This window comes from Cupressus sempervirens, chromosome 3 (assembly GCF_028749045.1).
Source record: "Cupressus sempervirens isolate cs-2001-9-10 chromosome 3, ASM2874904v1, whole genome shotgun sequence".
NCBI classification, from domain to species: domain Eukaryota; kingdom Viridiplantae; phylum Streptophyta; class Pinopsida; order Cupressales; family Cupressaceae; genus Cupressus; species Cupressus sempervirens.
In genome coordinates this window covers 837,720,306-837,745,620 of record NC_143120.1, presented here as the reverse complement: position 1 = coordinate 837,745,620, position 25,315 = coordinate 837,720,306, and the positions used below count along the sequence as shown (strand labels likewise).

General features: G+C 35.9%; 1 protein-coding gene across 1 annotated transcript in view; it reads left to right on the top strand.

The window, feature by feature from the left end:
* The window catches only part of LOC149569388 (Pentatricopeptide repeat (PPR) superfamily protein), a 35,254-nt gene extending 11,058 nt beyond the window's left edge, over positions 1-24,196 (top strand). The window contains exons 2-3 of the mRNA XM_089822108.1: positions 23,407-23,550; positions 23,800-24,196. The gene's annotated coding sequence lies outside the window, so the exon portion shown is untranslated. The remainder of the gene's footprint in view (positions 1-23,406; positions 23,551-23,799) is intronic.
* The last annotated feature ends 1,119 nt before the right edge of the window (positions 24,197-25,315 follow it).

Below are 25,315 nucleotides of genomic sequence, written 5' to 3'. Positions count from 1 at the left end.
TTAGTTTATTAGGCAGTTTCTATTTTTGTCACAATTGTTTCTTGAGAAACATTGTTATTGTAAATCTATATAAGGAGCTTTCATCTCCTCTGTTTAAGAACAATAACATCAATTTACCATAGCATTTACTAAGACCTGTCCAATACCTCCAATGAACACATACATGTCTGCAACTAAAATCTAGAAACCGTTATAGCAGTCTATGCAACTCAAATAGGGCAACCAAGTTTCTAAGCTTCACAAAATGCCCTCAAAACTTGCCCAAATGGTATAAGTCAAAAACATCAGACTACAGGAGATTGAACAACAATCTGACATTCCCAGCAAAATAAGACCAAGTTTCCAAAGAAGTCTTTGTATTGTGCCCATCACTAATAAAACCAGTAACCACTCGAAAGTTTCTTTCAATCATCTCCAGTTGCATAGATATAAATGTTTCCCATAGAAATGATATAGCTTTCCCTTGCACTGAAGTCTTGAGTACCCAAGAAAAAGGTAGACAACTAGGTTGCCGTTCAGTTCATACTACTTGTAACAGACTGAGATCATCCTCATTTTCTATCAATTGCGTATGAATAGCATATATGGATCCTTGGTTCTAGCTGACTAAATCTCCAGTTGTGCAACTCAAACACAGTTGAAAGATCATATCTTTACTATAGTATTTAAACCAACAACACAAAATCCGAGTAAGGAATTTGGTACTGAAAAACCTATATAGAAGAACCGTTCTTAAAAAAAGCGGAAATCTAATGCAGATTCAACAATAAAAATTATCACCTCTAATTTCAGAATTTCGTTTGCTCACAAATGTACTACTGATCAGCCAGTAGTATGTTATCAGGATCAGACTCTATGCTGGAAGCTCTAATACTTTCTGAAAGCCACAATTTCAATCCTTAACATGGCTATAATACAACATCTAAATTTCAGAGGAAAAATTAATGTCTCAGAATAAAAATCCCTTCGAATTGACTGTACGTCTTTCTGAGGTGAAGCATCATCAATATTTGCAGAAGGAGCTTGATATTTTGGTCTTGATAAACAATCTCTGGCAAAGTGACCATACTTGTCACATCTGAAATATTTGATTCTAGAGAGATCCTTCTTCTTCGGTTCAGAAGCTGAATCTGAATCCCTATCTCTTTTTCTCTTAAACATTTTTTTTCTCCTTTCACTTCCTTTCCTTTTAAATGTATGAGCAGGAAGAACATGATTCTTCATGATGATATTTTTGACCATTTCCTTTTGCATCTAATCTGAACTCCTCTTGAATACAATCGGCTTTGAGACGATCAAACTTAGATGATTCATATCTTCCACTAATTCCTTGATTAAGACTCCCAAGAATGAGGGAGACTGTTCATGGCCAACATAACCAGATCTTTATCTTCAATTCAATCTCCAATGGCACTAAGCCTATCTTTCAATTTTGTAATTTTCATGAAGGAGATATGTAATTCTTCTTTAGCCATTTTTATATTGAGGAGCTGACGTCTCAAGTCCAGAGCTCTGCTAGTATTATTGAATACATACAAGCTTTGAAGACTCTCAAACATTTCTTCAGCTGAATTTGATTTGGATATAATAGGCACAAGATGATCTTTTACAGAGTCAATCAATATCTTCCTTGCCATAATGTTATTCTTCTTCCATTGAGCTTTCTCAGCATTATGGGTTGGCTCAGGCACATCCTTCTTCACATATTTTAAAAGATCATTCTCTTCTAGTGCACTGAGAACTCTGAATTTCCATGATGTGAAATTCGATGCACCATCTAGCCTATCTTCAACTTTGAGCCCATTCACCATTTCGAATCCTGAAAGAATCAAACTAGAAGAGAAGAACAAAATACTTTGAAACTGGAATAAATTTGACTCTGGATCTTTCTTTAAACCCAGTCTGGTACCATGTTAAATTTCAAACCAGAATAGCATAAGATAGAACATGACAAATCAGACAACACAAAAACACTGAAGTTATCTTAGGAAAACCCTCCAACTTGAGGGGAAAAACCTAGCCCCACTAAGATCGATACTTCATTGAAAAATCAGAGTCTGAATAGAAAGCTTGTGAAGCTTCCAAGTCTTCACATCTAACTCTCTTTTAGAATAACAAATCTGCAACTGGAAGAACTACAAAAATAATACAGAACACACCCATAACCTTCACACAATACTGAATATCAAAGAAAAACAGCACTAGTCAACAATGCTGAAGACTCGATATAATTCTACAGAAACCACCTTCACACCCTGATCTGAGAATATAATCTTAACAGGAAATATGACAATCTCTGTATTCCAAAAGAACATCATCAGCAACCTTAGACTTCCATCACCGAAGAATACATATCACTCCAAACCAAAGAGCAGCGGTGCAACCTCTTATCCATTGCATAGCAATGGCACTTCATTTTCTTGAGCAACTCAACAATCACGAGCTTGTCTCTCTACAATGATATATGGTTACATTACATGAGACACTTTGAATTCCCAGAGTTATGCCAGAATATCACTCTTCAATATTGAATGCTGACATAATGAATGAAGGCTGCTTAGATACCTGACTGCCATGGCACACAACCGAACGACAGTTGCAAAGAAAATGATTTTACACGAGCTGGAGTGACACAAGTGACATTTCAAGAGATAAACGTTCAAATACTTGACAGTCTAAGTCATCTCACCATAAGGAAGGATTAGACATTGAAGTGAATAGGCAACACATTCATACAACCTGTACGTTGGTGGAGTTATCGCAGGTATAAAAAAATTGTCTCCTGCTATTACTAACTTCCTTGGACAGTATGCACAGTTCCAAGTTTCAGCGATAAATCTGCCAGAGGGGATTTCGTCTAATCCAGCTCAACCAAAGTGCAAGTTTAAGGAGTAAGAACTCTTGAGATCCTTCATCCACCGCCAAAAATCTACCCAGAGTATTACCAATAGCTTCAAAACAAGAATCAGACCAAAACTGAAGCAGTAAATTTGACAGTCTTACCCACATGAATTTTCTAGAAGCGTTCAGTGGCCGGGTTGAAAGCAACTCAACGACATAGCGGTAAATTTGACAGTCTTACCCACAGGAGTTTTCTTATCTGTTGCATAGCAATGACACTTCATTTTCTTGAGCAACTAAACAATCGCGAGCTTGTCTCTCTATGATGATAAATGGTTACATTACATTTACATGAGACACTTTGAATTCCCAGAGTTCTGCCAGAATATCACTCTTCAATATTGAATGCTGACATAATGAATGAAGGCTGCTTAGGTACCTGACTGCTATGGCACACAACTGAATGACAGTTACAAAGAAAATGATGTTACATGAGCTGGAGCAACAGAAGTGACACTTGAAGAGATAAACTTTCAAATACTCTTGACAGTTTAATTCATCTGACCATAAGGAAGAATTAGACATTGAAGTGAATAGGCAACACAATCATACAACCTGTACGCTGATGGAGTCATCGCAGGTATTAAAAAAAAATGTCTCCTGCTACTACAAACTTTCTTGCACAGTTTGCACAGTTGCAAGTTTCAGCAATAAATCTGCAAGAGGGGCTTTCATCAAATCCAACTCGACCAAAATGCAAGTTTAAGGACTATGAAAGAACTCTCGAGATCCTTCATCCACCCCCAAAAATCTACCCAGAGTATTACCAATAGCTTCAAAACAAGAATCAAACCTAAACTGAAGCAGTAAATTTGACAGTCTTACCCACAGGAATTTTCTAGAAGGATTCGGTGGCCGGGTTGAAAGCCTTGTACCAAGGTTTTGGCAACAACATATACTAACGCTCTCAGCTCCATGTAAATCACACATTACTTTCTTTCTATCCTGTTAATTGTCAAACATCACAACAAAAAATCCTCAGACACCAAGGTAGATTTGAACATCCCCTTCCAAAATGGGACTCCACTATTTTGATATTCATTTATGCTGTTCTCACAAACCGTGCCTAGAACCCTAAGATCTACCTATCAAGCCCATCTACATGTATTTTTTTCAATTTCCACAATCTCTTCACCCAAATAGATTGATAGGCTATTTGCAAGGGGTTCAAGCCATATTGGTTCGTACCCTCCTGACTTGCTTTCTTAGTTACCTCTGAATACAGCCTGCACGTTTTTCATCAATCCTCGTACCCCCTCAACACCTTTTTGTTCCTTCCTATTCCTGTCTTTAATACCATTCCAGGGCCCAATATAACCAATTTCATGTCTCAAGCAGTCTCATGAGGTCTAGACCTATTACCAAAGGTAGGGGATGCCTTACTCTTCTCGAACCCCTTGAAGTCCGTCCTTTGTATCCTTCGACATAGAAGATCCTCCTCATGTTTGGTTTTGAAGACAGTCCTCATCCACAGCAAGGCTTTCTAATTGCAGGAGGTGATTAAATCCTCTAGAATTGGTGTTCATACCATCTTTATTTTCTAGACAAAAATCCCTAAATACATCTCCACTGAAATTTCTTGCTGCCTCCCATTGAAATCTCCTTGTTCGTCAAAGGGAGAGGTTCTAACACCTTGTGTTTGCAATTGTAAATCTAAGGCATCATAATCCAAAGAAAATTTTCCAGTGAGCGTCGCTGAGGAGCTCTATGGCGATGCTGAATTGGTGAAACCTAGCCGCAAAGGTGGAGGGAGTGGGAGCCATACAACTGGTGGAACCCTAATTTTTTGAGGTCTACATTTGCATATTGTCCTTAATCTTTTCACCCTACGATTGTATTGTTCTATTTTGCATATTTTAGGGAAAGTTTTAGTGATCTCTACAAATTGCCAATCATGATTAGTCTTCACCATATTTCTACAAAATATTATTCTGACCAACACATTCCAACATTTATCTCATGAAAGCACATTTCATTTGAGGGAATTTTTGCAGAATGGTGCATGCGCCTTAGAAACATATTTACAAAAAAATCCTTAAGAGCCTTTTCCCAAAAATCCATCTTGTGCAAATTGAAGACTATGCCATGAGATCACAATCTGAGCTTCCATTGCATCTATGAATTCCTTTGTGATTGAATTGAGTGTTTATGTTGTGCATGATTCTTCAATGAACAACTTTACCCTTGTGTGCGCGACTTCTCAATATAGAAATATCTTAACCAGGCCATTAAAATTTGCAACTGCACCATTTCACGTTCATTAGTCTGAGACTCCAATTTGGTGCGAGCTTTTAATATGGTCGCTATGATAAATTTGTGTTCCCCAATCTTGGTGAAGACAAAGAGTGACATTGGAATTTGCTCTTTATATTGAACATACATTGTGCTTATCCTAGAGGTAGCAAAGGTCAATTAAAGGAGTCGTGGATTTCTGGAATCATAACAAGGTGCCTCGATTGATTGGCAATTTGCCTCAAGGAAATGCCATCAGATGGAACGTAATGATTGCAAAATATGCTTGAATTGATATGCAAGGGAGCTATCAAAATATTGAATTGAATGGACAATTATGTATGGAGAAATACGGATAGAACGAAAGGGCAGTGGAAGAAAGTGAATATTCAGATGGAAGGTCATTGCAATAGAACATGGTTCCAGGAAGGAACATTAATAGTGGCAGAGTGAACTGATATCAGGAAAGGAAAATAAAATCAGGTAGAGCTCACTGGTGATTTGGCTTGTGAGCAAAATTTCAAGCAAATGTGAATAGCGATGGAGAGGAATGCTACAAGTTAAGTGGAAACAAGGTCATAAAGGCTTGGCAAATTGAATGCGGCATCAGTTGAATTTATAGAAGCAACATTGTTTGGGAAGAATTAGAATACTGGTAGGAGGAAGTTGTATCATAATTATTGAAGACATGGATCGGTTAGTCATCCTGTGCATTCGTGGCGTCAAGAGGTTTACGTGTTGGTTTACCTATGTTAAGTTAATGAAGATATTATCATACTCGATGATGAAGCAAGTGATATAAAAGCTCAAAGTTTATGTTTTCCTGAGGATGGATTAACGTTTCCTAATCATGCCAAAGCGCAACATTTAGAAAGTCATTAGTGAACTTTACTATGTAAATGTCGGTTTAATTTTTTTTAATAAGTCACATCAGTTGGAAACAATTGGGTGACTCTTTGGCATCATATGAATATAAGTACCTGAGTCAATAGCGACATCGATTTAAAAAAAAAGGAATTACTAAGAAGTATTCAGATTTTGTAAGGGACTATAGATGAAGGCTTGACTTGCAAAATGAATTAATGTTTTATTCTTTCATGATCAATAAAAATTCTCAGTTTTTTGTTTATTTAAAGGCAAAGAGATAAACTACAGTTTGGGTTAGTCCCTTATGGTCACCAAGGCAATTAGTGAATAACTCCTAACAATTCTTGTGTATTAGATCCTTCATAGCATTTTTTGTTTGAAAATCAGGGATAGCGTGAAATATACATGTGTTTCTTCATCCGTGTCTAATTGGACTACCCTCAGAAGAAGTTAAAATCCTTCTAGACTAACATTAAATTGCATATATGATTGATCATTTATGTTTAGAGTATAGGAACAATTGATGATATTTGGATGTATGTCGTCCCATAAGATTGTACATAAGAGTCTTTATTGTGAACTCTATTGCCCAAGTACACAAGGCATTGATCTTTTAGAATCATTGAAAAGTAGTCATTGGATTCATAGTCTAAGTTTGTGATCCTTCTCTATATCTCCTCCTTGCAAGCATCAACTCAATTATTGATAAAATCTTATATAAACATTTAACCATATCAAAGGATTGGTATAATTTTATTTCGATTGAGTTTAAGAATTTTGGCCAACTTAAGAACCCACGAGATTTAAATTTGATATAGAAAAGATTTGAACCAAGTCACAGGGGTTTAAGGAAGGTTTACCCGCCTAGGTTTAGCGAAGCCTAAAGTGCAAGGGAATTAAATCAGGAGGTTATTCCCATTCATTGGCCAAAATTGATTGAGTAATCCTATTGGAGAATCAAAAAAGCTCTTGGATTTCCAATTTGTGGTTTTCGGCACCAACAAATTGGCGACTCTAAATGGGGAGAGTTTCTCACAATAAGTATTGCGAAGTTACCTAGAAATTCTTGTTTTGTAGACCCGAATCAAAACACATTTTCAAAGTGTACTTTGTTGTAAGGAAGAACCCATAAGACCCAACAAACAATAATTTTCTTGAAAGAGGTGGCGACTGTTAAATAAAATTTCAGTTAGTACCTCTACTGAGGGAGAAGACTAAGAAGGAGATGGTAGATAGTTTTATTTCAAACGTATCAATCATTTCAAAGAAAACCTTTTATTCCAGATGGCATTAGGCCATTGGATCTTAGAAGACTTGATTGTGAACCTAACAAGTTATTCCCAAAGCTCTCAAAGCTTGTACCAAAGTTCCATGGAGAATGAGATGAATCAACATTTCAGCATTTGGATGCATTTTATATATTTATAGAAGGTTATGAAATTTTTGCAGAAGATTAGGTGATGAAGTTGTTTGTTAGGACATTAAAAGACAATGCGAGACAAGCATATGAATAATTACCTACACAAAGTATCTCATCTCGGAAAGAATTTGAACAATGGTTCTTATATGAATTTCATGATGCAAGTGTGTTGTGAGGTTTTCACACATCGCCCCAAATCTTGGGGACCCCCTTCTTTTAACCGCATCGACAAATTTTTGGTTTGCCCAAAAATTTTGGGTTTTGAAAATTTCATGCCTTGGCACCTTCAGGACAAATATGGGAGGCTTAGCTTATTTTCACCTGGTTTCAACTTGATTTTCCAGAGCTATCAATTTTACCCCTAGGTCGAATAATTTTCTAAGTGAATTTCAACTTGGCAGGATAAAATTGTGGATTTTGTACTTAGATGTTTTCTTTTGAAAATTTGGTTTTAACCTTGTAAATTTGGATAATTTTCAAAAGAGATTTTAATTAGACTTAAGTTTTTGGAAAATCTCAAATTTTTCTTTGGTGAAAATTTTTAATTTTGTTGAAATGAGGAAAATTGCAAAAAATCGATTTTGGGTTCTAAATGCAATTTTAATTTTTTAGCTTGGCCAAATCGATTTGGTAGAAAATTGCAAAAATTGGCTTTAATTGGATTAATTTGCTTTGAAAACTTTTAAGTTTTTAACGAATTTAGTAATTTAATATTGAAAAAATGGCTTTTGGTTAGCCAAAATCCAAATTTAATAACGTATTAATTACTAAACCCTCATTAAATGGAAATATTTAACACCCTCAAGGCCATTTAATTTCGTTTTGCAATTTTGAGCTAATTGGCAAATTTAAAAGTGCAATTTCCTTTTGACAAAATTAATTTTTTTGAGCTAAGTATTTAATTGAGGGCCTTAACTTGGATTTAATTTTTGTTTTTTGTTTTCTCCTAGACCAGGTTGGCCAGCTTCGATGAGAAGGGAATTGGCTATAAAGGGAGTCTTCTCCCCATTTCATTTTCACAAATCATTTTTCTCCTCTCCATGTTGGGCGAATTTCCTTGAAGGCAGATTTTTCCAGACTTAGGTGACTTTGTGGAAGGCAGTTTTTTGCATACTTGGGCAATTTTTGCTTGCATTTCTCCATTTTCATGTTTGGCAATTTCTCAAGGGGCAAACCTTTTGCAGATTTTGGTGGTTTTCTCCTCCATTTATGGGCTGTGATTTGTGCCCTAGGTGGCATTTTGGGCAGATTTCAGACTTCATGCTTGGGCGAATTTGAGACAAAGGCAAAATTTTCCATTCTTAGCATTTTATTGAGGCAGATCTGATTCTGATTTTTGGGCAATTCATGGTGAAGGTCTGATTTTTTTCTGTTTAGGACTGCATTTTTATATTGGATTTTGGCAATTTTGTTGGGAGAAGAGATACATATGAAAGTTTGATTTTTGCATAGAAGGCAAGTGTTGGATAGTTTTAGGAGTGTAAATTTCTAATTTGCAAAGGGATTTGAACTTCTTGAAAGTCATATCCTAGGTTCCAAAAAGTCGCTGTAAGTTTATTAGTTAAGGTGAATTTTCATCCTCTAGAGTTGCAAGGAGTGCTTAAGCTGACATCCATCTTTTGTTCTAGTCTAAGGATTGCTCCGCTTGGTTTTTTTGCCTTTTGGTCCACCACTCTACCATCCCGTAATAGGGTGACGAGCATGGAGGATGATAGTGCAAGTAAGAATCCCAAGCGGGCGAACACTAAGAAAGACAAAGAGGATATGATGCCCAAAACTTCCTCCTTCTCGAAAATGAAGAGAATAACCGACACCAATATCTGTACAGTGGACATGATACGGATGAGGGATAGACTGAAGGAAGGACAATCCCCCTTGGTAAAAAGGATTTACAAAAGTGGAATTGTACATGCAGCGGCCTTTCCTCCCACATTGCCCTGTCTAGAATTGATTATGGAATGTGCATCCAGATTTGATCTAAACTAGTAATTCCATCATTTTTGATGAAGGGAAGAGAGTGTTGGCCAGCATTGGCGAACAAGCAATTGAAGAAACATTTAACATTCCCCAATACAAGGGCATGACAATTGTAATGATGGATCAAGCAACTAAGTCATTTCAAGATAACCAAGGGGCCTATTACACGCATCTAAAGCAGAATTGGATATGCGAGGGACGAAAAGGAGTTAACAGATCATCGAGGCTTACAATGGCAGATTTCAAACAAGAATATGGTGATCTCGTTGTTCTGCTCAGTCGGATCATGGGCCTAGCTCAAGGGATGAGATTTGAAAATTGGATGTACTTCTTCATTGATGAGATTGAGAAAGGGAAAAGAAGGTTTGATTGGGCCAAGATCATAAGCGAGAACTTAGAATTGCAACTCAGAACCGTGCAAAACCAAAGGCAATTCTACATGGGCTCCTATCTGTTCTACCTAATTGCTAGATTGTACAAGAGTCCGGGACTTAAGGCCTTAGGAGAAGTTGGTAGCGGATCGGGACAATATTTGGTACATGAATGCTATCCGAAGCTCCATTTGCACAATAACAAAGATTACAAGATATTTTGCGATGCCTTCGCCATGAAGACAGTAAGGGTATTACAAGGGACACTTGCTAAGAGACTTTCATCGGAAGCAGAAGCAAGAATTAAGAAGTTTGGGAGTTGGTTCATCCAATTTCCGCAGTTTACATACATTAGAGTGGCAGGAAGTACAGTTTGTCCCAAGAGGCTTCCAAGGTACCCACCCGACAAGGTAGTTTTGTTAGAATTGGCTAGACAACTTGAGCACTATGATAGAATAATGAGAAACGAAGAGAAAACAGGCATTTCATTCTCAATCATAATTGGCAATGATAGTTGCCCAAATTGGGCCTCCTTTGAAGCCGCAGAGAAGGAATTGGAATGGTATCATTTAGGATGGTACAGAGCAAGGCAAGGGTTTGACTCTAATGGTCTTATCAAGGCATCTCATGGAAACGAATTTGGGCATGTTCCCACCATAGAAGACTTTTGGGCCAACGCCAAAGATGACTTTCATGTGAGAAAGCTAGTTTCTCAAGGCTGTTGGTGAACATGATGAGGGCTATTAGATGGAGAGGCCTTGATATTCCGGATCAACTGGAGGATGATGGAAATGTGTTGAGAGAAGACTATGATACAGTAGAAGGAACATAATTGAATCCAGTGGATTGGGATGACCATCAGGATCCTTCCTTGGAAGCAGTCACAAGGGTAGTGGATTTCCATACTGAGTCGTGGTATAATGAAGGACTAAGGAAGCTACAAAGACAAAGGATCATGAGATGATGAAACCAAAAGAGAGACAAACAAAATCAGTCGGACCAAGGAATGAAGGAAATAGCCAGCAACGGGAAATAATTAGAAATGGCAAGAAGAAAGTTTTGGAGGTAGAGAAGGGCAGAGAACATCTAGAGCCTCCAGCCAAGAGACAGCATGCAGTGCCATCAAGAGAGAGTATAATTGAGGCTAGAGGCCAAGAGGTCAATTCGAATGATAAAGGGGCTGCGGTGGAGGTGAGCTCTGATTCGGAATCAAGTGGCTATAGTGAAAGCACCGAATACTCTCCTCTCTCGGAGAACCAACAAGGAAATCATATGGAAGAAACTAGCAGAGAAGAAGATGGACCAATCGACATCGAGGCAGTAAGTCAGGAACCCGAGGCTGTTGGTGATGCTTTGTTAGTCGAACTAAATCCAAATTTGGGGAGATGCACTGCACCACTATGGTTAAGACAAATGCTTATGCCAAGAGGCGAGGTGATAACTGCCCATACAACTGAGGACATACAAGGGTTAATAGAAAAGGGTGATAGCGAGAACCAAAAACAAATAGCAAGAACAGTGGCAAGGGTAATTAGGAACGACAATGATGATCATCGAAAGGTTCAGATTGCTATTCCAACAATCAACAAGGCAGTGAATGAGATTGTGGCCCAAGAATACGAGATAGTAGAACATAACTTGGGAAGGAATACATAAGATATGGAGTGTGAGGAGGTCCAAGAAGGTATAGCATCAATCAGAGAAAGGTTAGGGAAGGCAAATGAAAGGATAGTAAAGTTGGAGGCCGAGAACAAATATTGGAGAGATAGCCAGCCCATCCAACAACTGCACCAGGCAGCCCTTCCTCAAGACAGCGGGAGCAATACAGGAGAGATATCAGCTCAGCTACATGAAGTCAGGGATTGGATCCATGATACAATCCAAGATGGGTGAAATTTCTTGCCTTCCTTCATCTCGACATTCCAGTCATTAGTGGCCATTAGAGACAATTTCAGGTTATTCAAAGAGGAGTGGAAAGGTTTCCTTCCCATCAAAGATTTGGCTATTCCTAGGCTACAAGCGTTCATTGGGCTACCAGAGGCATATTTGCAAAGGGCCACATTGGTTGATGAGAGAGGATCGAGTATTGTTGAATCTTGGTTTGTTGCATTGACTACCAGATTTAGAACACTTGAAGAGATACATAATGAGATTGCACGACACAGTCCAAGCGTCGACACTTCTATTTCAACCATGATGAGCGATGTTGAGTTGGCACTTGATTTTGAGGATATCAGAGAAGAGGATTTCAATGAAACAGATTTTGGATCGAGGTTGGATGAGTTGGGGAAGGTTGCTATCAAGAAGAAGCATTTGGGCACCCTTTTCTCTCTCAATGCTTTTATTGGATTTGAGAAAGAATATGAGAAGGATCACGAAAGGATACTACAAGCAGCAAGTGGCATGGCGAAGTCAACGGAACTCAGGGCGAAGCACACACCTTGTCCTCCTATGGAAGAAGTTAACGAAAGGCTAGCTAAGTTCATTGCCTTAGCTAAGAAGATGAAAGAAAAGGGAAGATTTATATTAGAAGATCATTTGATGTAAGCCCAAGTGGCAAATTTCCCCTTTCTTGTAGAATAGGACAAGTGTCTATTTCTGATTGGCCACCATTTTGGTGCCTTCTCATTGGTTGCCACTTTTTGCACTTTTTTCATTGGTCCATTGATGAGGTGGCGTCTTCTCATTGGCCAATGGGGTGGCAACCCTAATTAGGGTTTTGAGGATCCAATCTGGATCATTGATCTTGTTTTGATCTCCACCGTCCGTTGTATTTCTAGCCCCTATAAAAGGCCATTTGCTCTCATTTGTAAGGTGGTTAGAGAAATTGTTGCGAAGATAATACCAAAATTGCTCTCTTCTTCATTGTTGCGATTTGCATGTTGATTAAGAACATCTGGTGTTATTGCATGTTTTCTACTTCCACATGGTTAGATTTCATTTCAAGTTGTTTAAGTTGTTTAAGTGAAAGTAGAGTAGATGGATAGTTGTATGGTAGCATTGGTAAATGTTTGATAGGGATCAATACTAGGCCACTAGCATCCTAGCGGTTGGGTGGGAAGCTTTGTGTGGTAAACTAGTTTATTATTCCTTCGAATCATTGCACCTGTGGAAGTGACGCTGTTGGTCAGCTCTCATTAGGTTCGATCCCCGTCCATTTGCTAACCTTCCATTCATAGGAGTAGGAGTAGAACAGTGAGTAGCTGGGTAGTTGAAGTTTAGAGAGGAGAAAGTTAGAATAGATCAAGTATCAGAATGCATCCACTCACCTTCCACCACCATCGCCACCATCAACATTTTCTGTCTCCGCACATTTCACAAACCGAGCCACCATCACCTTCATCCCATCAAAGTCCAAGTCATCCTCAACAATTTACGTAAGGCCGCCTACGTGATTATCAGCGAATCACATCGATAAAACTGAGCGAGTATCCAACGGTGTAAGGAACATTGGAGTTATACTCATGTCTCATGAGCATTAACTTTTCAAGAGAGGAGTTGCATGTTTGATATCCCGTATCGAATATTCAAATCCTAATATGTTATGTAAGTGATACAAAACTCGCATCAACAAAGTGAAGAAGATAACGTGTTATAAACAAGTGGAAAATATGAATTACATCATGGAGGAAGATCCTAATATGTCTCTACTTGATGCCGTTTTTAGTTTGGAGAGATTTGAAGAGGAGACTTCTACCCAATTATCCACGAGGATGGTAAATACATATCAGAAGATACTTGTAGACATTATGCCTTCATGAAAAGAATCCATAAGAAAGGTCAAATAATTGAGGATCTTAGATTAGCTTACTTGTATATGTTGCTTAAGATTATGGAGCAGGACTGCTGTAAATCAAATCATGTTGCAGAATTTGATGATGAAACCCTAGATCATAATGAAGTAGAATATAAATCTAGGGATCTTTATGTAGAAGATAATGAATGCAAGATCGAAGATGCTTATGAGTTAAGTGATGTTTCAGATGCAGGAGAAGTTATGATTCAGATGGAGGAAGAGCCTATCAATGGTGAAATTTGCATGACAGCAGTAGACACCAATAATCATAGGGAAGATGATCTTCTTAGTGTAGAAGATTTCTGATTTACTTGAAATAGAATATCAAAAGCACATTGAGAAACATGTTCAAAATTTTCTACATCCCAAATCTGAAGAAAATAGGACTACGAGAGCACAAGAACCAAATGATGTTTCAGCTTCAGATACAGAATTTGTGGATCAAATTGAAGAAGAACCCACCCATAATGATACTCATATGACAACAAATATCAGTGAATGTAATAATGCAAAAGAAGATCTTCTCAGTTCAAAAAAGAAATATCAGCCTTATTGGATGTAGAGTATTAGAAAATTGTTGAGAAAAATACCTCAATCCACCACAGTAAACAAGTTAATGGATCAGTGAATATCCAGGGGGAACTAGATGAAGGGGATGATAAGTCGCAGGAATCAAATAGTGAAGATGAAGTAGAACTCTGCATATAGTATATGAACAGGAGGAAACTTCAGAAGATAATGTTAATGAAGATATCAGTCTTGTTGACCAAGAAGATGATGATTCTCAAAAAGATGAATTTAGTAAAGGTATACAATTTGATGTTATCTTGTGTAATGGAACACCCGATGGTCTAGATAGAAGCTCTCATGAAGGTATGCCTGAATTCTCTATGTTCTTGAATCCATTGTTTGAATAGGAAGTAGGAGAAGATATGTCTGAGTTCTCTATACTCTTTAATCCATTGTTTAAAGAGGATTTTCTATGCAATCAAGTCCATCAGCATCATGATGAAGATAGCAGGCCTAATGCCAATTTTGAAGTGGATAAAACTCGTGATATAATCTTCAGTTCATCTTATGAGCAAGAATTATATCAAACATGTGAAACTGAGATGAATTCAAACAGGCACAATGAGGAGAATGTGTTGAAGAATAGTTCTGAAAATTATCCAAGTTCAGATTTTTGATAAAAGAGAAGTAATATTTCCTGAATATGAGCTATCTTTAGAAACTTTTTGTGAGGAGAAACATCATCTCGAGAATGGAGATGTAGCCAATTGTATGCAAAAAGACATCCAAACCTCAAAGGCTAAACGTAAAGACTATGTTGATAAAGTGAAACCAATAAGTATTGTCCACAAGTATGATGCACCTAATACAGATTTGAAATACGGGCAACAAACCGAGGGGATGAAGGAGAAACACATGTTATGTAATGGTCGTTTTTTGAAATTTGCCAATTGTACTAAGGAATGATATAATACCATGATCATAATGGAGCAGTTATTACATGATCAAAATCGGGTATTCGATAGAGGAAAGGATTGAGGTTCACTTTTGGGGGGCATAGGGCCACCCAATTTCATTTTGCATCAGGTTAAGTATGGTTTGCTCCTCCAGGGATAGTTGGAATCTCATTATGCTTGTAAGGGGCATATGTCCCCAACAAGAGCCGCTGATGGTGCCCTATTTTTTTGGGGTCTCCATTTGCACACTATCCTTAATCTTTTCACCCTATGATTGTATTGTTGTTCTATTTTGCATATTTTAGGGCAAAATTTAGTGTTCTTTAGAAATTGCCAATCATGATTAGTCTTCTCCATATTTCTACAAAATATTGTTTTTACCAACACATTCCAGCTCATGATACCACATTTCATTTGAGGGAATTTTTGCAGAATGGTGCACGCGCCTTACAAATATATTTACAAAAAAGCCTTAAGAGCCTTTTCCCAAAAATCCATGATGTGCAAATCCGAAGACTATGCCATGAGATCACAATCTAAGCTTCCATTGCATCTACTAATTCCTCTGTGATTGAATTGAGTGTTTCTGTTGTGCTTGATTCTTCAACGGACGATTTTACCCTCTTGTGTGCACCTTCTCAGTATCGAAACATCTTAACTAGGCCATTAAAATTTGCATATGCACCGATCCATGTTCATTAGTTTGAAACTCCAATTTGGAGCGAGGTTTCAATATGGTCGCCATGATAAATTTGTGTTCCCCAGTCTTGGTGAAGACAAAGAGTGACAATGGAATTTTCTCTTTATATTGAACATACATTGTGCTTATTCTAGAGGTAGTAGAGGTGTATTGAAGGAGTCATGGATTTCTGTGGAATCGTAATAGAGTGCCTCAATTGTTTGGCAATTTTCCTCAAGGAAATGCCATTTGATTGAACGTAATGATTGCAAAATATGTTTGAATTTATATGCAAGGAAACTATCAAAATAGTGAATTCAATGGACAACTATGTAGGAAGAAATCTAGATATAACAAATGGGCAGTGTAAGAAAGTGATTATTTAGATGGAAGATCGTTGCAATCGAACACGGTTCAAGGAAAGAAAATTAATGGTGGCATAGTGAACCGATGGAAGGGAAAATAAAATCAAACAAAGCTCACTGACGATTTGGCCTGTAAGCAGAATATCAAGCAAATGTGACTAGCGATGGAGAGGAATGCTATGAGTTAAGTAGAAACAAGGTCAAAAAGGCTTGGCAAATTGAATGTGGCATCAGTTGAATTTATAGAAGCAACGTTGTTCGGGAAGAATTAGAATACTGGCAGGAGGAAGCTGTATCGTAATTATTGAAGACATGGATTAGTTAGTCATCTTGTGTATTCGTGTCGCCAAGAGGTTTATGTGTTGGTTTGCCTACGTTAAGTTAATGAGGATATTATCACACTTGATGATGAAGCAAGTGATATAAAAGGCCAGAGTTTATGTTTGCTTGAGGATGGATTAACGTCTCCTATTCATGCCAAAGTGCAAGATTTAGAAAGCCATTAGTGAACTTTACTATGTAAATGCCAGGTTAATTTTTTTTAATAAGTCACATCGGTTGCAAACAAGGTGACTTTTTGGCATCATATAAATATAAGTACCTGAGTCAAAAGAGACATCGATTTTTAAAAAAAAAGGAACTACTAAGAAGTATTCAGATTTTGTAAGAGACTATAGATGAAGGCTTGCCTTGCAAAATGAATTAATGTATTATTCTTTCACGATCAATACAAATTCTCAATTTTTTGTTTATTTAGAGGCAAAGAGATAAACTACAGTTTGGGTTAGTCCCTTATGGTCACCAAGGTGATTGGCGAATTACTCCTAACAATACTTGTGTATTAGATCCTTCATAGCATTTTTTGTATGAAAATCAGGGATAGTGTGAAATATACGCATGTTTCTTCATCCGTGTTTAATTGAACTTCCCTCGGAAGAAGTTAAAGTCCTTCTAGGCTGACATTAAATTGCATATATGATTGATATTCTGCATTTAGAGTATAGGAACAATTGATGATATTTGGAAATATGCCATCCCGTAAGGTTGTACATAAGAGTCTTTATTGTGAACTCTATTGCCCAAGTATGCAAGGCATTGATCTTTTAGAATCATTGAAAAGTAGTCATTGGATTCATAGTCAAAGTTTGTGATCCTTCTCTATATCTCCTTGCTAGCGTTAACTCAATTACTGATAACATCTTATATAAACATTTAATCATATTAAAGCATCCATACAACTTTATTTTGATTGAGCTTAAGGATTTTTGCCAACTTAAGAATTCACAAGATTTAAATTCACTATAGAAAAGCTTTGAACCAAGTCATAAGAGTTTAAGGAAGGTTTACCGCCATGTTTAGCAAAGCCTAAAGTGTAGGGGAATTAAATTAGGAGGTTATTCCCATTCATTGGCCAAAACTGATTGATAATCCTATTGGAGAACTGTGGTTTTGGGCACCAACACCAGCCATCCCCTCTTAATAGAAATTTTAAGTTTGGGATGTACTCTCTAGGCAGAATGCAAATACCCCACTCGACATCCCACAAGTAAATCAAGATCCAAGATCTTGGGGGCCCCTCAATTGTTGACGCGGTGCAGAGTAACCTTGCGAGGTTTAAGCCTTGGTTGTAGGCACTACATGCAAAAGCCCTACCATTTTCCCAAAGGGTCTCCCCTAGGCTATGGCCAAGTCTTGCTTATATTGTTTGGAACTTTGGACCAACTCCCAAAGGTTGGTAGTGCAATTCGAGCTTGAGTGTAGCGCACTATATATGAGTGTTCATACATTTCTGGACGTATATTTCAAGCTTCAGCTGGATAGCACCTGAGAAAATAAATCTATTGTAGTTAAAAGACATTGTTGATCTTGCAAGTCTTCTTTGCTATGCCGCTTAAATGATTTCAATTAAAATTACACAGATTTCAATTAAAATTACACATTATCTAAATGGAATCAGTAACAATTACAAGCTGCATTTTTCAGAAGTTTCCTTGTCTGAAATGTTTATGTACCCTTGTTGTCATTGACTAAATATTTTATATACTGTAAGTAGGATAATGTTACTGTTTAATCTCGATTTTGTCAACCTAGTAAAGCATCTGCAACAAACAGGGGCCAGTTAAAATTAATTCTATATGATGTTATATGTAAATTCCAAATGTTCCTCAAACTCTAACAGAGAAAATTCATGATCTTTTAGTCATTCATTTTGCAGCCAGTGGTAATATTGAAGATATTGACCTCCGGAAGTCTTAAAATTTTCAACAGCTGTCACAAGCAATGATTTTCATTCTGTTTTCTTACGTAGCAAACAAACATGACATACTAATTTCACTATGACAGTATTCACTTCACATTATTTGTGAATCAGAAACCATCACTAAAACAGTTTTCAGAAAGCTCTAGCATCTTTTCTGTATTTGATGTGCTTTCAACTTACAAGCTGAGGTTCTTAAAGATTTTCCTTAAATACTAACACAAACCTTTACACTAATTAGTTTCTAAGGATACCTTATATGAACGCATTCTTGCTGCCAGAATTTACTGTTGATTTTATCATATAATATTTAGTTGAAAATCTATTTTCCAATATTGGGTCTGTAACTCCCCGCCAAGGGATCCAAAAGAATTAACCTAAAGTTTCACTAAGTTTGCTAAACATTTTTAAAAAAAAAAAAGTAAGAATGTATAACATACACATCAACACATAGTAGCAGAAGCAACAACATGTAATCATCGACAACATACATTGCAAGTTACATTTCCTAAGGATCCCAAGACGTTGAGTCACGTTTAAATTTAATTAATTCTAAGTCTAACAACTATCACATACATATGAAAGAATAATCAGAAAATCCCATGTCCATAATATACATTTGTTCCGAATGCCTCTTGGCAAATTAATTCGGAATGCTCAATCATCCTCTGTACAAGTCACAGGGTATGAAAGGCTTAAAAGAATATACATATGTAAAGATAAAGATACAACATCCTCAAATCCATGATACAAAGTACAGTAAAAAATATATGAATCTATTCACCATACATGATACATCCATACATCCATAATGATAAAACATCTATCATAAAATCTAACCATCCATCATAATAATCCAAGAACATAGTGAAGATAAATGCCAATCACGAAAACTCCAGCCACGGTGACCACGGAACGGATCTCAATGGTAAGAGTAAAAGCACTACCACCCGACCGCGTGGAACCTAAATGGTCCACTCCCACCGTGCTGAGGAGATAGTCTCAAGTCCCAAATAGGATAACAAAACCTATAATCATAAATACTCTCTAAGTCCAGGAAATCCTATAAGTATGCTAACTCAAGGGTTCTTAAAAAGATCGACATCTAAATCTCAGAGGTACCACAAGACATGTAGGAAACCTAATATGCAAGCGGGAAAGTGTCATCGCAAAAGTCACGTAGAAGTTACCCGAGCAATCCCTTAGGAATCTTGGGTCCCTAGTGATCCCTGCAGCCACTAGTATCCCTTCGTACTGATGAGGCATACTATGGAATGCAAGGTCGCAACCAAGTGTTCTCTCTACCCCATCCTAGCCTGTACTAGCACTCAAGGCATGGGAGAGAACATACAATTATCTTATTAGGTTCATTTAAGTCAGTATTTAGGTGAGATGTTTTCACTTGTTAAAACAACTTACAATGGGTTATTCCAGGCAACCTCTCAGGGCCCCGATCCCCATTGCAAGCCACTTCCCGACACTACATATAGATAACTTACCCTAGGCTCATGAAATCACAAATCAAAGAATCACAATAAAATCACCTTAGTCCTATACAAGCAACTGAAAAACATCATAAAAGATAAGCCACAAAAATTACATCAGTTCTTCATGAGCAACAGATAAGCATCAAATAATAATCATATGATCACAACAGTTCTCTATCAGCAACTGAAGGCATCAATGATAAATCACAAAATCCAATGGTTCTCCAATGAGCAACCAGAAAGTATCCCAATAGTAAATTACAACACTGATCGAAGACTCCAAAATGGTTATCAAATATAACTGATCGAGACTCAAAAATGGTTAAGTCAGGTATCTCAAATACATACACTTTAGCTTCACACCAGGAAACTAGAAAGCAATAACAACGAGTAATCACAAACATGTCATAGAGCATATCAACACATCGCCAGGGTTGGTTTAAAAGATCAAGATTACAACAACATAACATCACATTCACATAATCCCCGAACCTTTGGTAACAACCTAGGACTGGTCAATGCTAGGACAAAACCCAAAACACCCCATAATACAGATAACACATAGAAATATAGAATAGTCTCACAATTTGATTTAATCTTAATTATATAATGTTAATTCAAATGTACGGGTTTCTATTCTCGTTTCCAGTGTATAATTTAGGTACTTATGATTTACAATATATCCCTTAACCTATTCTTATATTATCCACTCTAGAATTATCAATTATTAATAATTAATATAATTACTAATAATTTCATTAATTAAAAATAAACTTATTTTAAATACATTATTATTTAAATAAACAATAATTAAAAAAAAACTTTGTTAATACTTTCATTTAAATAATAATTAAGAATTATTAATAATCTTATTAATAATTTTATTTATTTAATAATAATTAACAATATCATTAAAACATTTTTTTTTAATAAATATTATTAATTAAAATAATAATTAATAACAATTAATATTATTAAAAATAATAATAAAATATCAAAAAAAATAATAAAAAACTTTATAACTTTAATATAGGCCGTCGGCCTTTTAAAGAGCCGGCACGGCAGGCCTGCTGACGCAGGGCCTGCGGCAGCAGACTGCCGGCGGTAGCCTTTACAGGTACGGGGGGGTGTGGGTACTCGCGCCCCCCTCCCTTATTAATATAAGCACAATTTTTTTTTTTTGTTAAAAAAAACTTTATGATATATTTTTATTTTTCATTTTTTTAAAACGATTTTCTTTTTCCCAATATATATATATATATATATGTATATATATATATATTTAAATAAATGATTGAAATTTAAATGTGATAGAACGAACCACTCAGATTTCTAAAAAAATATTCTTTAAAAGAATATCGTATAAATTATATATATATATATATATATATATATCAAATTTCTTCTCTCTCATTTTAATAGAATTTTCCAATCAAGATTATTCTTTTCTTTCAAAAGCTCCCCCTAGTTTAATTTGTAAAAATCTATCATCTAGAACGAGGATTTCAAATTGATTTATTCTTCCAAATTCATTATGTAGATGAAATATGATATAGTATCAACAGTGAAAATCAGACAATTCAGATTGATAATCCACAAGCACGAAGAAGACAAGATTATTGAATTGCATAATTCAACCCATGATCAAACACAAGACCCTACCTCAATCTGATGCTATTAAGCAATCTCCAAAAAACTGTAAGAGAATTCGCTCCTCTTTAATAACCTTCTTCTGAAAATCTTCTTTAGAATTCGCCTTCTGAAATTTGCTTTCAAAAGTTGTCTCCCAAAATTCCTTGTCCTTTTTCATGTCCCAATTCCTGTCTCTCCAAGAATGAACCCCCAACGTTGTGATAAACAATTTTCTTTTTCTCAAACTGGGGCACTAATTGTGCGTTCACCCGAGAAGACTCTTTGCACAACTCAGTTAACTCCAATTAACCTTCCTTATCTTTTATTTTAATTTGCGTTCATCTTTTATGCACATTAAGTTGATTTATTAAATAACTTTATTTAAAATTCTACTTGACTTCTATTTTTAATCTTTATTACTTTTAATCCCATGCGTACTTTATGAAATTAAAATAACATTATTATTTCCTCTATTTTATCTTTTAATTTATTTCTTTATTTTCAACACATGATCGCATCATGCAATCTTACAACTTTTAATAATTAATATATTTTCACTTTTTACTTTATTTTAGAAACTTTAATTGATAAAATATTTAATTAACTTAAATAACAATAATATTTAGCATTTATTTAAAAATGAACTCTAAATATATTATTATTAAATTAAATAAATATTATAATGTTCTAAATTATCCTTAAACTTTTATCTCCAAATTTAATTCTTTTTATCTAATTAATTTCTCAATTAATTAAATATAATTAAATATTAAAATACCATAATAATTTTCTATTAAATTAAATCATTAATTAATCTTTTTAATTAAACTTAATTAATAGAAAATACATCAAGGACTCATAAAGCAACATATGAAAACCCATCATAGAAGAACACATACTAAATCAAACAAAAAGGGTTATAATCACGAAATAACATCATTTGATGCATTCGGAGGGGTACTTAACTCAGATACTTGTCCTAATTATCAATTAGGACAATTGGCTAAAGGGTTTAAGAATTGGACTTAAGCGTTTATCTCCCCTCTGTTACCATTGAGATAATGCGATAGGGTACGCTCATCCTGGCAATTCAGGGAAGTCGATACCCGGTACCTGCAACCTGCATAAAATCCATGCATGTACAGACACAATATTCTAAGCTAAACAGACAATGGCAGGAAGTGGTGCATCGTGTAGATCCTGACTAGCAGGTGACTACGACTCCCTTTCTTAACCACATCAGAAACACCATACATAAGGAAAACAAACACGCACACCATACACATGCAGTATGGGGTAAGTATCCATAAGAAAGCACATGTGATAATAAACCATATAACTAATCATCATTGATAATTGAAAACATTGAATAATCATCATAAATGCATGAAATATAGAGTACCAAGTCATCTCATCATACAATAAATTGAGTGTAAAACAACATCTGATAATCTGAAAGTAATGCTACTAAACATCAAGTATAAAACTGGCCTAAAAGAGTTTGGCAATTAAAACAAAATGTGAACTAGGGGCAGGCACTACAGGGTCTCCCAATTCCTAGTAGTTCAAGGGTTCTTAATCAAGATGCACTATATTTATGATCAATTTTCTGCTGTGGGAATCTCAGATTTGGTTTTTTTATTAATTAGGCTGCAGGATTAAGTTTTGTTTTCTTCTTTAATAATTATTTTTCTCAATTTAATGATTATTTAATTTCCCATACCTCCTGCTTACTCTCTGTGCCAAGTCCTAGTCGCCTTTGACTTGGTCCTGTCTTGTCTCACATCTGGGTACCATGACAGCCACGGACAATAAGAATGTGGAGATAACTGAATATGGTTGTGAAAATTGTAATAGGTGTTCCATGCATGTGATATTCATCCAAAGATTTGATACTTTAGCAGACAAAGGGATTTGTTAAATGTAATTGGGTGTAAACCATTTGATTGGCTGCAGGTTCATTTTGGACGAGAAATGTACAGTTTTTGAAAGAAACTGGATGTGGTTGTAACTTGTGATGGCCTTTGTTCTAAATATATGGGGCTTCCATTTCTCTCAAGTGATCCACTGTTATTTGAGCATCTTTTGCATTAGCCACAGGCAAGTTATTTTTCCTAGAAATTGTTCTTATGTCTGTTGCATAGGGTCTGTAATTTTTTTTTCTTGATTCTGCCATTCTTTAGTTATTTGCGGATAATCTTCGTATTTATCATGCTCACAGATTCCCTGTTAGAATTCAGATATGCTGAAGACTTATTGCTGATTCGATCTAGCTTTGAGGATTTCAATTCCCTTTATGTTCAACACTTTTAATCTTGTTGTCACTAATGTTCAACCAGTATTTTGCAGGGGCGAGGAAATATTTTTCACTAAATTGTTGACCATCTTGATTCTTGTTTGGCAAAATGATGTCCATTGTTGGGAAAGTTTCCTTCCATTCTTCTTTATATAAAATGCTGATGGGCACGTGGATAGATAGCTGAATATTTCTTTGGGGTTGTAATGAGCATGACTTCTGAATAATATCACTTTCCTAATAGTTACAAAACTTAAAAAGTTTTGCCATAAATCAAGACAAATTGGAAATCACCATATAAAAACCCAGTCTTTTAAACCTAAAAATTGTGATTTTTATATAAAAATGTCGAAATTGACTTTTTGCCCATGAATAGCCAAAAAGTGGCCATAACTGTATAGCCATTTTACAATAATGAACTTGCGAAAAAAAATCAGCAATCACAAGTTTTGGGCCTGTGCAATTGTTTTTGCCAATGTAATGTGGGTTTTAGTGGGTTTTTTCATTCCACTGATTTTTTTAGATTTCAGAACCTCTTTTTCAGTGTAAGTTTTGAGTTTTTTCAGAGTTTAAGGGTTTACTAACTAAAGTAGATGAACTATTGTTTCTGTCCACAACTTTCTTTTTCTTCACTCTTGTATCTCTCCATATTTCTGTCTATTAAATATATTTGATTGTTCTTTGACCTTTCTCCTCTTTTTCAGCTTCTATTATATACGACAGATTTAAGATTTCATATTTACCCATTTGCGAGCATAGCAAACCTTTATCTCTCTACCTAAAATCTTCTGAGTATCTTCCAAATGTTCTTGAGTCATGATGTCCAAAACTCTCCTGTTCACAAATAGTGAAATATCACTTCTGTAATGCTGGCAGGTGGGATTCATCAACACAAGTATACTTACGGTGTAAAGAATTATCCAGCTTAACTGAATATAACAGTATCTAGAAGTTAGCGTGTTATGCAAAAAGCTATTAATCGCGTTATGCAATACTAACAGAACTAAATAAGTGAATGTGATCTTTACTGAATACTATACAACTTCTCATATGCTTTTATGTTGGAATCATTAATGTAATCATACATAGGGTCCAAGTTGTTTTTCCAGCTTAGCTTAATGTAATAGTATGCAGAACTTGGCATGATATGTAACAAAAGGCTCTGAATTGCAATAAATGATGACGCTTCGATACTAAAAGAAGAAAATATGATCTTTATTGCATATTTCTTATGACAGTTTAACATAATCACTATCCGGTTACTTGGTAATAGTAATCTGCTCAAGTACCCGCTAAGCAGTGAAGTACTTGGATTAATTAATAAAATAGCTTTTTGATGATATAGTTGAGTTGAATAATTTGGTAACTCCCAACAGGAAAATGAGCAAAGACAGAAGACAATTACTACACATTAAGATCATAATTTGTCATATAAAACCTTGCTTAGTTCACTTGAATTGTGAAATGGCTCATCTGATGGGTTAAAATCTTGTAAATTGAGACATTTATTGCAACATGGTTTGGGGTCAAATCTTTGTATTGCAGGGTCCTGGTAGATGCTGTGTTTTA